The sequence below is a fragment of the Seriola lalandi genome, unplaced genomic scaffold (genome assembly GCF_002814215.2).
Source record: "Seriola lalandi dorsalis isolate HSWRI2012SDOR001 ecotype SW California unplaced genomic scaffold, Sedor1 jcf7180002054921, whole genome shotgun sequence".
Taxonomy (NCBI): domain Eukaryota; kingdom Metazoa; phylum Chordata; class Actinopteri; order Carangiformes; family Carangidae; genus Seriola; species Seriola lalandi.
In genome coordinates this window covers 457916-474103 of record NW_019525473.1, presented here as the reverse complement: position 1 = coordinate 474103, position 16188 = coordinate 457916, and positions in this window count along the sequence as shown.

Here is a 16188-nt window from a genome sequence, read left to right as displayed (position 1 = left end):
TAACTTCATCAGAAGGGCCCCTCGAGAATGCTCTGCCCCCTTCAGGGGTGGAGTCTAGCTCCACCACTGACTCTTTCTTGGACTAATACAATAGCGTCAACATCACTTTGCAATGACATTTTCTTTTCTTCGCTCGGCAAAAGTTTCTTTGGCTGCAAAAATTTAAATAAATTTGAATTCTGATCACTTTCTGCATGAGGAAACATAATTATCTATTTTTAACAGAAGCATTTATGGGGATACATTATTTCTGGAAAAACATCTGTGCTTCAAGCCTCAGGTCGGATGTCTCCCTTCGCAATGATTGACTCACATCTGAGAGCTGCTCTCTCTTGCTCCTCCAGGCGCTCTGCTGACATCACAACCTTGTAGCCTACGGCCATTGTTACAACACATTTTTTCCCTTTTTCTTTAAGCCCGCAGGGTGTTAATTAACAACATGTGTCTTGTCTTGTATTCAAGACATGTGTCCCTTTACATCTTTCAATATTTTCAGGGCCCATTGTACTTTTATATTCTTCTAAGAAAGTGAAAGTTGTTAGCTTAGATTGCTAAGGATTGCACTGATTCCCACTCACATTACAGCTGCTGACTCATTGACAGGTCCTGCACTCTGCTGTGTTCATTCTACATTAAGGTGGTAAAAAAAAGGTGGTCTGGCTAGCATTAGCTGTTTTCTTTCATGCATCCAGTGGTGGGCAAGGAAATAACCAGTGTGTTGGGTAGTCCTGTAACCTCAGCACCAGTCATGACAATATACAGATGCTGAAATCATTAAAGCTAAATTTCTCCTAACTGGTAATTGCAGTTGTCAGAACACAACACGAGACAGTGCATCCCAAGCAACCCCTCAAGGGATTGACAGACTGACGATATAACTGCCACACTGAAATGTTGAACATACAACCTCTTCACAGCTACACATCCCTCACAGTGAGACTCCCCACAGATACCTCAAACCTCAGTATGATTAATCGTCACATCTGGGATCTATTGGGTCGCAACAGGAGCAGAGAGAAGAGTGCGGTGACGTAGTATAAAGAGCGACAAGGAGTCAGGAGGAGGTTGTGGTGGGTTGATGGGTCAACAAAACACAGGAATATGACATGGGCGAGCGGTGTTCGATTCCCATGTGAAACTACCTGTTTATATTATATATATATATATATATATATATATATATATATATAGTAAACATGACAACCAACGTGGTGTAATGTTTAGGAAGTACTAATTTTAGACCCAAATCACGGTAATTTCCCAAACCTAACCAAGTAATGACTGTTATTAAAGTAACCATGGTGACAAAGATAGGTAGGCCACTGTTTATCATCGTAACCATGACAACCGATGTCCGCTATGCCTCCCGTAGGAGACACTCCTATGGCTCGTGTCAGAGGTAACCTGTATGGTTGTTCAGGTTGGAGGAATTGGTGGTTTGTTTAGTAGAAACACGCTATGTGTGTAGGTAGCAGCAGTGTTTGAATGTGTGTGTTAACTGCGTGTTTATTAATGTTACCATGGTGACAAAGGTCCAGTATGTCTGCCATTGATACACTTCTATTGCTTTTATCCAAGGGGCCTATATGGATGTTTAGGTTGGAACAAGACAACTTTAGAGTTACCACACACCACATCTGCAGCCCCCTGCACCAAACAATACTGATTTCTTTACTTACATTTTGGCAAACAAATATTTTAACTAAGTTTCATCTTTAGGAAAATAACGGTCAAAGAGAAAAGACACACACACAAAAACATGTGTGTGATGTATTGATGTGGCCTGATTCAACCCCCACAGAATGTATCCTTCATGTGTGAGTGTGTGTGTCAGTGTGGATGTCAGAGGGGACAGACAGGGCGAGTCTGGAGGATCTGGAGAGGGTAAGACAGGCAGACAGAGCGACCGCACAGCGGCGCCACACTGTGTATGCCACGCTTCATAAGCTCTCATTACAGCTGTACAGCTAAACATGAGGCTGGATCACATACACACCCACACACACACACACGCGCCTGAACACTCACACTGGCAGATGTAATAACCTGTGGCTTCATTTGCATACATTTTATTGCAGACTTGTCAGCCTCCTGCCCGACACCTCCTGCCCTGCCTACTTTACATGAGAATTGGCGTCAAGCTGCAATTGCTCATCGTGCATCATCACAGGAAGTACCATAACACGCAAACACACACACGCTTGGAGACACACGGAGAAACAAAGGACAAATAACGCCACTGATTTTTAGAAACGAGAAGTAATAACTTATCCTGAAATTACCTTCATGATCAAATCCATTACAATAACTGTCTTAATAGTCAAAATGATTTCTTTTCATTCACGTTTCTTTGTGTTTTTCAAATCTTAACGGCATAGAAGTGTGTTTTATGATGAGGGCACATCCTCCACTGAGAGCGAGATGCAATCTTGATCCATGATTTTCACAGCTGATGTAGTTTAAAATGTCAATTTGTACCTGTTATCAAGATAAACACAGAGAGCTCGTGGCATCGTTAAATGATTTAATTTCATGGTCTAATCAGTGTGGATTTCATGGACAACAGCAGATCCATATCTGAACACATCTTTACAGCCTACCTGTCTTGGATCAGGCATTTGCTATTTGAATATTCTTAACTGATTTCATTGATTTTCCTTATTGTCATAAGCAGCTTGACACGTGTGAGCCATGAAAATGGATGCCCTTCATTTTAAAGATAAGACAATGTTGGATTTGAAAAAAAAAAAAAAGAAAATAATAAAAGAAAAATCTAATCTTGAGGATGAGTTTAAAATCTTATTCCAAGTTCCTGGTTGAGCATTTTGATGTGAGCATTAGCATTCAGACGCTTGAGATGAAATAATGTCAAAGGTCTCCATCTGAACCGTATGACTAATTTAAAAGAGGTGCGACTTCACTAAAAGAGAGCAATGTGTCATAATAGCTCCCAGTCAATTTGCTCAACAGAGACATTGATCTACATTTGATCTACACTGCTCGTGGCCCCGAGGACTTGATTCCTCAACCACTCAGCGCTGATGAATCGGCTACTCCTGTCATAATTGACCCCAGACTATTAAAAGGCATCCCACCCTAGAACTGAACAGACGCGACCTTTCCTGAGCCTCTGAGGGAAAGAGAAGATGAAAATCAAAACTGCACTCCTCCCTAGGGGGATATCTGAACACTCTGAACGCCGTGGAGCTGCAGTTAACTTTTTTGTCACTTCTCTTTTCAGGGCTGAGATTTTCACTTTTGGCAACATGCCAGAAGAGTTTCCCATGACATTTGGAACAGGTGGAAATACACACATTTCATTGTCAGCGCACACACACACACACACACACACACACACACTCACACACACACACACAAACTTCCCTTCCTCTCCGCCACTGTCACAGCCACCACGTCCAAGCCCAAGCATGAGGGGCAAGAGTTGAGACAAGAAGGGTAATGGAAGGATTGATGAGGGGGGAGAGCAAAGGGCAGGAAGCAGATGGAAAAAGAGGGGATGGAGAAAACTGTCAGTCAGGAGTCGTGGGAGGTAGCAAAAGAGAGAAATGTGGGGAGACGTAAAGAAAGAAAGTGTTTTTCTGCTACTTTCCTTTCTTCTGCAAGGTGGGGAGTTGGGGGCATAAAGCCCTGCATCAAACTCCACCAAGAGTCAAATGAGGACAAAGAGGTGTGTGTGTGTGTGTGTGTGTGTGTGTGTGTGTGTGTGTGTGTGTGTGTGTGTGTGTGTTTGTTTGTGTGTTCAAAATGTTAGCCAGTTCAAACACTCCAGAGAGCTAGCAATATCTGTCAGCCAGTCTAAAGGCCAGTGAATGTGTTTGTCACTAAAAACAACACTTTTGCGATAGACAGTCATTTGATAAAGTGTTAATATAAAAAAAAAAATTTGATTTGTGAAACTTTAGATAAGTTTGTTTGTGTTTGCTTGTTTGCTGTTTGTGAGTTAGTCACTCACTCACAGTTCATTTTCTTGCCAGAATTTGCGAGAAGGGCCATATCTGAGTCCTGTATATACAATGGTGATCCTTTACTCTGGGGAGGCCCAGACAAAGAAGCCCAAAGTAGCTCATGGAAGAAGCCCCTCCCCCTCATGTGCAGACTATTGGCAGACACTACAATTTACAGATGTTCCCTGAATGCCTCACATGTAGGCAATGGCTAGGAGCTAGCTACCAAACGGGCCCGGGGCATGGGCCCCACTTAAGGGGGGTTTGGGGCAACAGCAGTGCACTGTATAGTGTCTTTATGGTAGGTTTAAGGGGGATTAGAATTATCATTGCAAAATGTGCCAAAATGAAGGGCCATCGGGGGCCACTTTTCTCCTTGGGGGCCCCAAGCATTAGCCTGGTTTGCCTCTCCTGATGGCACACCTCTGTATTAGTGAAAGCTAGATACATATATCAGTTACACTGTACATATAAAAGATAAGAAAAACTTCAACAAAAGCACGCTGGCCACCACTTCTACTCTCATTAGGCATGAAAAAGGTACGGTAAAATCCCTGTAGTCCATAATCCCACACACAATTTAGAAGGAAAACCTTTGACCTCAGATCTGAGCAGGTGCAACGAGTCAGCAATATTCATCTTTATTTTATTCACTCCTCATACTTCCTCTGAGCTGACTGTGGCACGTCACCTGTGTGGAGATCCGTGGCACACTGAGTAAGTTAAAGGAGCTCGGCCGTGTGTTAAGGGAGATAGTTTGAGGTGATATTATATTAACTGCGAGTCGAATCCCATGCCTCGCAGCTCCCCCAGCGTCGTTGGAGATGAACAAGAGCAAGAACAAGTGGAAAATGCTTTTCTTTCACTGATAGCACAAGTGATACACTGTATGAGCACAGCCGATAAAGAGGGAATGAAGTGAATGAGAAAACAATGAGTCACCATGAGGGGCCTATTCGAAATCTTTCTTATATCTTTTCTAACTTAAGACAAATGCCAACTGGAGCCGTGAAAATAAACAAATGTTTATGTATGATATATTGGCACTCCTGTTTGTCGCCTCGCTGTTTCACACCGCTCATGTCTAATCGTCCCAGCTGTTCAAATAAAGCAGTCAAGCCACTTCAGTGGGATAAGTATCTGATGCATAGCATGCACTAATGTCGGGTTCAGAGACGGATTCAAGCGAATGTTAAGTTGGTTCTGTTGGGGTGTATGACCTGACATAAGCCCAGCTAGATCCAGTGCATCAAACCTCTGTGGCGCAGTAATGGAGACAGCGCCCTGGCCTGCGTGCAGCGTCCAGAGAGGAAGCACTCTGGAATCGAAGCCCTGGGTTTTGGATGCCATTAATTTGCAGTGACAGTTTGGCTTTCATCGGCCACAGTGCTGCATAAGAGAGGTTGACCTTAATATCGCGCTCTGCCTCTTTTTTTATGTGCTTGAAGAAGGGTGGGGAAGGAACTGTCTCTCTTTACATACATTTGGTTAAACAGCAGCTGGCAGTCATCTGTAATTATACACCTAAGCCTGTGCATTATTTATGCCGCCTTTTAAAATCCATTAAAAGTCATTTGGTCTCCTCCAAAACTTGTCATTATCGATTGACTTTAATGTAATTGCTACTTTAAGCCCTCAAAGATTTTCTGCCGGGTGATTAAGGATGTAGGCACGGCTGCAAGAGTGCGCAGCAAACATACGCTAATCAAGGCACTGTAAAACTCGCTAGCCAGGGTAGTATTTCACCTGGTGGTCAGCAGCCTAGACAGAGGCCTGGATTTAGTCTCTAATTGGAGTGGCTAAGAGTTTTACAACTCTGAGCCTCCAGACATGCTGTGCTCCTCCTCAGCCAGTGATTTGTACACTAATCACTGGTGGAGGAAGTATTCAGATCCTTTAGTTAAGTAAAAGTACCAATGCAGCAATCTAAAAATACGCCATTACAAGTAAAAGTCCTGCATTAGATTAATACTGAAGCATCAGTGTGTAAGCAGCATGTTATTGTTGTAGCTGCCGGAGGTGGAGCTAGTTTAAACTACTTTAAACAGGGACACCAGATAAATCTGAGGGGTCATGAGATCATTAATCAGAAAGGAAAGAAGAATCTGTTTTCTGTTTTTGGACTTTTTCTCCAATCTTTGATTTCAGTGAGATATTGGATCATTTAAACATTTATTGAAATGAGACCATGTGACATGTTTAGAGATTAAAACTCAAAATCTGGTGGAGCAGTTAAAGATCCCATCCAATGACATTCCATGAGCAAAATAAAAAGTCATTGCCAAAAACGCATTCAGACAGCCTGGGTTTCATATGTCATATGCCTAAGGGAGGCAAAATAAACCCATAACCTTTTCAATACAGAGAGGGAGAGCTTGCATTAGGACAACACTGCTAACAAACAACATACACACATAGAAAATGCTAACTATGCTAATCCTTCTGATATGTCTGCTAATCTCTGATTTTAGTGCAGAACAAAATCCTCAACAACTCCTGAGTCTGGTTACTTTTGGATGATAGTAACGTGGTTTGCTAATCAATAAATAGCTAGAGTTAACATCAGCTAACATTACTCCCACCTTAAATTCATCAGGAAAATTTAGAAATATTAACGTTATGCCCATTCAGGTGTTGTTTTCACCTGCTGGCTGTGTCATGCGTTTCTATTGACATCTGGTTAGCCAGCGTTTGCCCTGCTTGTAATAGTCACACAGAGTTACTAAACTGAAATGAAATTGTTCATTTATGCTGTGTGTCATCTTCATTTACTCCTATCCAGTAACATTTAGGCTGATGTCTACATGTATAATCTTCAATCTTCTTAATCTGTCAAAAGAAAGGTAACACTTGTGAGATTCATCAAGAGGTGTATGCATCAGCCGAGATGTTACTGGCTCTGAGTAAATGAAGATGGCATATAGCATAAATGAACACTTTTTTTTTCGTCTAACAAAAATGAGAGTGAATATCCCTTTGTAATTATGCAGGGCCAGCCCAAAACCTTTACTATACCATACTACAACATCTGAACATTACATGTCTAAAAATTGATATTGATATAGTGAAGCAGAGCAAAACTAGAGAGACTAGAGAGTAGAGGCATTTGTAGGTGAAATCTCCTCATTTTCCACCCCAACCCTAAATAAAAATTTCTAAACACACACATAATAATAAAATTCAAACATATCTGATATATAAAATACATATAGACACGCTGTGAATAAAGAGAAAGTAAGCATCCAGCCCCAATTTCTGTTTTTCTTTTCACTTTTTATGTTAGATAACCATGTTAAAAAAATATTAATCACAGTGAACCCAACTACACACTGCTTTTTGTAAGACGGAAGAAGCCAAAAAGCACTCGTTTAACCTTTAACAATGTGTTGTTTTTAAAACCTTGTTATATCGTCCATTGTACTTTTAAATCTTCATCTTAAAAGTAACTAAAGCTGAAGTCAAATAAATGTAGTGGAGTAGAAAATGGACTGCACTTATGTAGCTTTTCTAGTGTTATCGACCAATGAAAGTGCTTTACGCTACAAGCCACATTCACCCATTTACTCAGTCATTCATACACTTTAACACACACTTATAATGCATTTGGGGTAATTCAGGGTTCATTATCTTGCCCAAGGACACTTCGACATGAAGACTGGAGGAACCGAGAATTGAAACCACCAACCTTCTGATTAGCAGACGACCCTCCGCTCTACCTCCTGAGCAGAAGTAGAAGTAAGTACTTCCCACTGAAATAAAAGTAATTCCTTCCTAAAGCTGTAAATTAAATTTATAATGGAAATACTCAAGTAAAGTATGAGTACCTCAAGACTACATTTAAGTACAGTACTGATACAAAGGAGGCAATTTACTTCTCGAGTAGTTTCTGTAAAAAATGTTTAAAAAACTTCATGCTGTGATTTGCTGAACTAAAATTAAGCAGCGTTCTTAGCAAAAAACATTTGACCCATAAGCTCAGGCTCCTCAAAACAACATTTTTTTTTAAATTCAAAAACACAATTAACAGCTCACATCTGTGTCTGACTCTCCTCATTAAACTCTTTGCAAAAGCGAGAGAGTGAGAGAGAGCAATCAATACCGACATCATAAGCATGGCCTTGCCAGAGTGGCTGTCTCAACATTATGTGTTGAACATTTAACATCATGAGTCACTAGAAATGTTTCTGGGGGGCTTATTAATTCAAAAGCAAGTCCAGCACAGTGTGATGCCACCCAGCAACTCAGTGATCTGAAGCTAAACGGGCTGTCAATTGCTTTAGTATGACTATTTAACTGCAAAATGTTTGAGCCCGAACTAAATGCAGTGACATTGGAGAACGGCTGTAGGTGTAGGAAATGCTAATGGTAATAGATATGAGAACAGCAGAGCCCTGAATGCTGCCTGTGTATATAGTTGCAGTATATCAATTGTACCACTGTTGTTATGCACTGAAGAATGAACAATGTTCATCCATTGCAATCCAGAAATGGAAGTGTTCCTATTCATTTTGGCGCTGGTAAGTGGAGGCATTTGCTTTATATGACAGGTAAACCCACAGAAAGTTAAGTAATCAGCTTCTCTAGAGCAGTGGTTCCCAAGCAGGGTGTGGGACCTCCAAGGAAACACAAAACAAGTCTGACAGGTCACAGGTCACGAGATGATCAACGAGATGGGAAATAAGAAAACGAGGCTAGTAATATGTGAGTAGCCCCGTGAACCAGCAATGCTCATTGAAAGGAAAACCTGACTGTATGAAGGAAAAAAGTTCAGTTGAAGTAAAAGTTTATTTCTGATCCTTTTCATTTGTGGTGAAGTAAATGTAAAAGTTGACCAGAGGGTGGTGACCTTTATCATAAAGGGTCATAACATTGTTAGCGAGTGTCTGGCAGCTATGCATACACTTACATACATAGTGTGAAGATGGTGTGAGCAAACACACACACACACACACACACACACACACACACACACACATATATATATATCGATCTTTGGTAACTTTTAAAGGAGCAGTTATGGATATGATCATGTGGTAAATTTACTGTGTATTTTTCAAACCAAACCAGACAAATCCTTCCGGCCACATGTAGGATTAATGACCAGTATTACAAAAACTTGGCTGTGGCCCAATGTACAGGTTTTATTATGAAATCATTATGAATTTTTGGAGAGTTTTACCTCAAAAAATTAATCAAATGATGTCATCTGACAAAAGGAGTTACAAGGGGTGCAAAGACATTGCTTTGCTTTAAAGAGTCTCATGCCAAACACATTGGCAAGCAGAGCACTAGAATGACAGCTCTGAATCACCCCAGACTCCCTCTAATCTCACACCGCTCATATTAGCAATCTCTCACTGTCATCCTTCACCCTCAATTTCCCTTCATGTACCTAGTTTAGTCTAATCTACACCGCTCTGCAACTGAGAATCAAACTGTGTTTTGTTTCAAGCAGTAAACACATCAGATGAAGTGTAATTGGGCACCAGTTCAGAGATGACAGCATATGTAGCAGCCACCTGAACAGAGTCCAGGCCAGGCCCGGGCAAGGGCTGGTCTGTTGGGGGGGGGTCTATACACCCGACTCCCATGGTACCAGCAGATGGCTGAGAGGCTGACCATGTATGGCGATTCAATCTGCTGCTATTATCCAAGGTGGGCCAACTTCCTCCTGACAGCAGGTTATCTCTTTCATCATGCAATCGCTCTCCAAAACTAATGTCTCCGGTGTGTATCGGCTCTGATGTTGTGTAGCGCTGCTGCGGGTGGAGAAATAGGAGAAGTTGTGAGTCATGCTCACAATTTCAGGAATAGCACTTGATTGCAAATGGAGAGTACTCGGGAGCCTCGCAAAAAAGGGGGAGTAGATGGGCTTCCTAATTTCTCCCAGAAATTTACATGTCCGTGTTTGAGAAGAGATGATGAATTTTGAAATGTTGAAAGGAAACAGAAATATGATCAAATGAGTCTGAGCATACAGTATGTGCAATGGAGATGCATGTGTATCCATTTGTTTGTGCTTGCTAGTGCATCCCTTTAACACTGTATATGTGTGTGAGTGTGTCTGCAAAGGTGGTGACTCAATTGAACAAAACTAACAGAAAAAACAATCAATTACTTCCATAGGCCAAATAAATATTGGCTATCCTGACAGAGCTGGTAACAGAAGGCCTGAGAGGCAATTGAGAAAAAAAACTTCCACTTTCTAAGTCTGATCTAAACTCTTTTCTCTCCCGTGTTTATGACTTAAGAGTAGGTGAAAAAAGCTTTAGCCAGGATAATTTTTCTCAGTTACTTTTCCTTTTTTTTTTTGTCTGGAACAGCCACGGAAGCTACATCCACAAATTACTGTGAGTGAGTGAGTGAGTGAGTGAGTGAGTGAGTGAAGGAGTGAGTGAAGGAGGGAGGGAGTGAGTGAAGGAGGGAGGGAGTAGCTCACACCTGGTACTTCTGATGGCCAGTCCAACTATGGAACAATTTATAGTGCAAACAAAAATGAACTCAGATATGGACTTTCACTGTCTGCGCTCGCTCTCCTATGACTATATCCTATTTATTGAATTATTTTATCAGAGTGTGTATTTGCACTTGTGTGAACATTTTCACACAACAGCTATGCGGCTGTTTACACCCATATGGAACGCCCTCGCCTTGGTTGGCATATTTGTGCCGTTTCGTTTCTTATATTTAGACTTAGTTCACTAACTTCACAGTTCACTTTTTTGTTTTTGTTTTTGTTTTTTTTATCATTTGGCTTTTAGTCTCTGTTTGTTGTTTAGGCAACAATGCAACTACTTGGTTAAGTTTAGGCAACAAAACTATTTGTCAAGGGTTTTGAGGTAAGTAGGACCCAAATGCAGCCAAAACTTGGAACGGTGCAGACAAGTTTATTAACCAAATAAACAGACAACGTGAACAAACCCTGAACTAAACAGAAAGACAACAGACGAACCGACACAGACAAAGGGGAGCACAAAGACTATATAGACAAAGGAGGCAAGGGTGATTGCACACAGGTGAAACACATTAGGGCGGGGCAGACAATCACCACACAGACACAGGACCAAGACAGGAAGTGTCTGCCATAGCAAACCATGACACTATTTGGTAGGTTTAGGAAAAGATTGTGGTTTATGTTAAAGACCCTTTCACAATGTTCATCACATGTTAGAAAGCTTTTCTGCCAAAGTGTCCAGGACAGCCTACAATGACACTGGGTGCTTGTCTCTGCCATGCTATATACACCCAGGTGTGTTTGGTCTGTGTGATCTGCCCCAGGTGCAAATAGCACCTGCCAATTAAAAATCACCAGGAAGAAAGCATGAATCCCTTTTTTCGTGTGGCAAAACTTATATTTCCACCTGTTTTACAAGTGAAAAGAAATTAAGGAATATTAGAAAGTTTATCTTGGCAAATCCTTTTCTTTTTTGAAAATGGATCATTTTTTCTCACATGCCTCTCAGGGATACCGTGGAGGGTACATTGATATAAATCAATATTTGAGTAAACAAGAAAACTACAAAGTCCCTCCTGTCAGGAAAAAGCCAGAAAACACAACACAGCTGTGTTTTCTGGCCTTGTCTGGAGATTCCCAAGGAAGGAGCCACAGATGATTCAAACATAAGCACGGCTTAACTGGAAACAGCAGCGCATTTACCTCTGTAAGAGTCCGTAATGAAGGCCGGCCACATATCACTGTTTAATCTTCCATGGCGCAGTTTCTATTAGAAGCCAGACAAATGATGGTAGGTAAGAAAAAAAGAAAGGTCAGCCGATTCTCTGGCTCATTGATTGTCTGATTTTCTACCTAGGTTGCCTCTGTGATCTTACATCTGATTTTATCATCTCAAGTATTGTTTTGTCACTCGTCAGGAGCACACTCTGACAGCTGCTGATCATCCGCAGTGAAGGTCATCTGCAGTTACAAGCGGACTGCATGCATACACACAAAGCTGACGCGTGTGTACACAGAAACCTCTACAAAAACACTGTAATTGAACCACCAAAATAAAACACAGCACTACATGTCCCGTCTTTCCCTGAGGTTGCCTTAGACTTTTCTAGATGTCTGTCATTTTGACGGACAGGCCCAGAAGAAAAATCTTTTGCGTTGAACAATCTTTACTTTAACTCTTTAGAAAGTAGTAAGATTTCAATTGTACATCTTTTTGTGATCACTTCAATCTCAATTCCTGCTCCTAAAAAAACCCCTTTGGAGAAAAGATGACATGATGAGAGAATGAATTTTTGAGACTTAGGTGAGACAGATGGATATCGAACAGAGAGATTACACAGGGAGAAATGGAAGTAGTGGTTGTGATCTCATCATTGTGTCAACAAAGTTGTCATTTTGTGTACTATATTTTTAAAAAATCCATCATTTTAATTCCCCTTATGTGCTTTATAGCTCATGTATTTTGCTTGATTTGAAGTTGCATCTGTTGCTGTGTAAAAGCAAATGTCACATGAAAAAGTCCTGAATAACGCGCAAGAATGGAGCAAAAGAGAGTCGCCATTTCCGACTGAAGTCCCTCCCCTTTTAACTCCTCCACTGCCACACCAGCATATATTACTTTCGCTTTCAGCCATGCTTAATGTTGCTGTGTGTCACTTCGTGACGTCATTATGCAACAAATCGTGATTTTTTTTTTCCATTATAAAAATATGACTTTTTTCTTTCATAAAATTATGCTGATATTATTGTGGACAATATATTATGACACAACCTGACGGCATGTGTTCACCAGCTGAGTGTCAGGGAGGCATATCTAGGCTGGGGCTTTCATCAAAAGCAAATGAGCTGTGTTTCATCTAAACTGGGTTGGGAAAACGACAGACGAGGCTTCCACGCCAACAAGAACCCCCGACCAGGCCAAATAAATCCCACCCCAGAGAAATCCAAGGAAAAAAAATAAAACCAATAAAAAAATTTAAAAATATATGTTCTACTCTCCTGTTTCATTTGAGCTCAGTGTGAGAGTTTCTACAGTGTTTGCTGTCATGTACAGTCATGTTTCTCTGGAGGAGAGAGGGTTCACACCTCGTCAGGATAGCTGGCATTTTTAGACACAGGCCTTATTTTCCCATCTTTTTGGGTTTATGTGAATAATCGGGACAAAAATCTTGGAACCAGTCCGATATTAAGCAAGAACGCCATAACCAATAACCGCTTAACAGCCGCTGCAATGTAATCTACTGCGGCTTTTGTCTGTGTAGCACATTCACTTAAGTGCTTGCTTTTGGCCCTGACAGGTTCAGATTGTTAGTATAAGTGTCTGACAACATTAGGATGAGATAGGATTCCTACAGAGATAGACCATTTTGTTAAAAGAGCCATTCGCCACCAGAATCCATTGACAAAAATGATCATTTTAACTTGCAGAATAGGGGAGTTGCTCGGTCACAGTTGCCTTGATTTGTTAGTTTGTTGGGGTGCCTTTCATTGATGGGGGAAGAATTCAAATCTCCACCCACCCCGTCTATGTGCCGGAGACAAGCCGCCACCTCAAAGCAGTCAATTTATGGGAAACATGGCAGTGGCTTCTTTTAACCGTATTTTGTGATGAAGCATGATTAAATCATGTGACCAATAAAAATACCATATTCATGAAAAGTAAACTAGCTTAGCTCAATCTACAATCTATGGTTAAAATTGGGATAACACCCCTACCTGTAGTAGCTAGCGTTAGTTCACAGTGTAACGTTTGCCTAAATATGCTGCAAGGCAATTCAAAATTCAGCCCGTGAGAGAGTAAACAGAAAACTTTAATCAACATCCACACATCTGTGCATTATCTATCAAGGGTGTTAATGTATGTTGCTATCAACCAGTTTTTAACTATATGTAAGTAAGTTGAAAACTTCACCTGCAACTTTTTCACTCCACAACTTCAGCTAAAGTTGCGCCACTTGAAAAACAATGGTCCAAGAAGCGGTGTGCTGTCAGCTGCTGACGATTTTATGTTATTAGGCCACTCATGCAGTCGACCACTAATTAGTGAAGCTGAAGTGAAGTGACAGCCTACGTGACCAATGGGAAATTAATTGGCATTGTGTGCTTTGTTTCTGAGCCACCCTTTATGCTTGCCGCTCCGGTCTGTATTTCGAATGAGTAGAAGCACTGTTCCTTTTTATTTTATTTTCATTTTTTCATTTAATTTTTGTTACAACTTGCTATCTCTGGTTTCATTTTGTTTTCCTTTTTTTCTTTGTCTTTTAAAGCCAAGTGGGCCAAGTCTTACTGCTAAATATGTAAGTACAATACATTATTAACTATATTACAGTTGCTCTAACGAGGTGTAATGGTACGTGTATTCGTCCCGAACTGTTCAATTTAGGATTTTCGCTTGAGTAATGTTATACCCTGTGACCCAAACAATTACTGACTAAATATACTTTTTTTTTTTTTAATCTATAACAATTACTTCCAAAAAAGTGTATAAATCTCGTACGTGTGGAACAGATATCAGAGCGAGTTTTACCCAGAAAGTTCTGTCAACACAACCATTGATTTTTTATCAGCTTTAACATGCAACATGCAACACGGTTTAGTCTCAGTTAATTACAGTGAAAATGGTCAACAATTAGTGTGTAACTGTATGCCGACACTGTTCAACTGAAGCCGGACATGGCTGTGGACACACTTCCGACATGTCATTTAACCCCTGTATGTGTTGATAAGAATGAGACAAAAACTTGAGACTGTGCCAAAGCAATAACTAATGCTATCGGACTGTTTATCACTGCGGATATGCGACCATACTGGAAGAGAGAGAATATAATATAATGTGAGACATGAAAAGAGTTTGGTGTGTATAGTGCAAGACAATGTTCAGATCTCACCACACACCAAATCTCTGGAAGTTATTCTTAGTTTCTGCTTGCTAGTTTCAATTTTTCAAGGTAACTTCAAGAAGCTGTATACACAACGTGATGTTTTTTCCAAAAAAAGAATAGAATAACCACTATGAAGCTGACGTGGAGAGAGTTCTGAATTTTTACAGTAATATTCTGTTCTAGGAACTGATCCTCATGCAGTTCAGATTACATCCCCAGCGCTCCTACCAGAAGAACCAGCAGCAGCCCCACCCCCATAACAAGATCCCCAAGCTCCGACAGACACGCTACACAGAGTATGCAAGTCAACGTCTACGTCTGTTTGTCCATTTGGGTCTGTTTTTGACAGATTTGTTACAAGAAACTAAGAATAACTTGTAGAGATTTGGTGCGTGGTGAGATCTGAACATTGTTTCGCACTCTACAGAGCAAACTCCTTTCATATAGCACAAAATGTATTTAATAAAAAGCTCAATGAAAAAGATCTCAGCGTGCTTTCACACATCCCACAGAAAAACACATTTGTAAACCTGAGCTATTGTTCAGTATTTTAGTATCACTGCTTTACAATCAACTGCATGACTGTGTTTTTAAAAGAGTTTCAAATAGCAGCATGTTTTTCCGCACAATATCCCACTGACTTTTCTGTATTTCCTTTCAACAGTTTTCATGAGGATAAAAAAAAACATTGACCATTCTGATTTGATTATCTACTTTAGAAGAATTGGAAAAATGAACTAGCTTGTCCTTGCTCAAAAGTATTCAGAGTGCTCTCAGGCCTTTTATTTGCTTATGAGTTCGGATTGTTTTCTCGCAGAAAACGCAAAGAGTGCAGAGATATTACAGAGCCATACAGACGCTGTCTCTTATACACATCTTTAACGAGAACACAGAAGAAATTTGAGGACCACTACCAGGAAGTGAAGTTCAGATCTTTGCTGCAATCGGTGACAACTTGTGAGAACCAGTGCCACCCATGCGTTCTATTTCTAGCACATTGTAGTTGACAGTAATAAACAGCATTGTGTTGAAGAGACTGGAAAGTAGCTGAGGCTGTTTAACTTAATGGGATGTGGTGGCAACCGGATGTCTGCACAGGAACATCAAGCAGTAGACGCTGCGGTTATGCGGCATGCACTATAACCATTTGACGACCATAACACTCCAAAACAGAAATATAGATTTAGTTAGATAAAATAAACCAGTTTGTTTCGTGGATTTCCTACTTTGGCTATTGTAAAATAACACAAAAGAAGACTCTCGTTTCTTACTAACCATTCTTACTCAGGTATAATCCAGTGTGCTAAAAGAGGATAAAGTGAAATGGAGTTTGTGTCCTTTGCATCCTTTCTGTTATATGTTATCAATAACAGCAGAGGATTGTGTG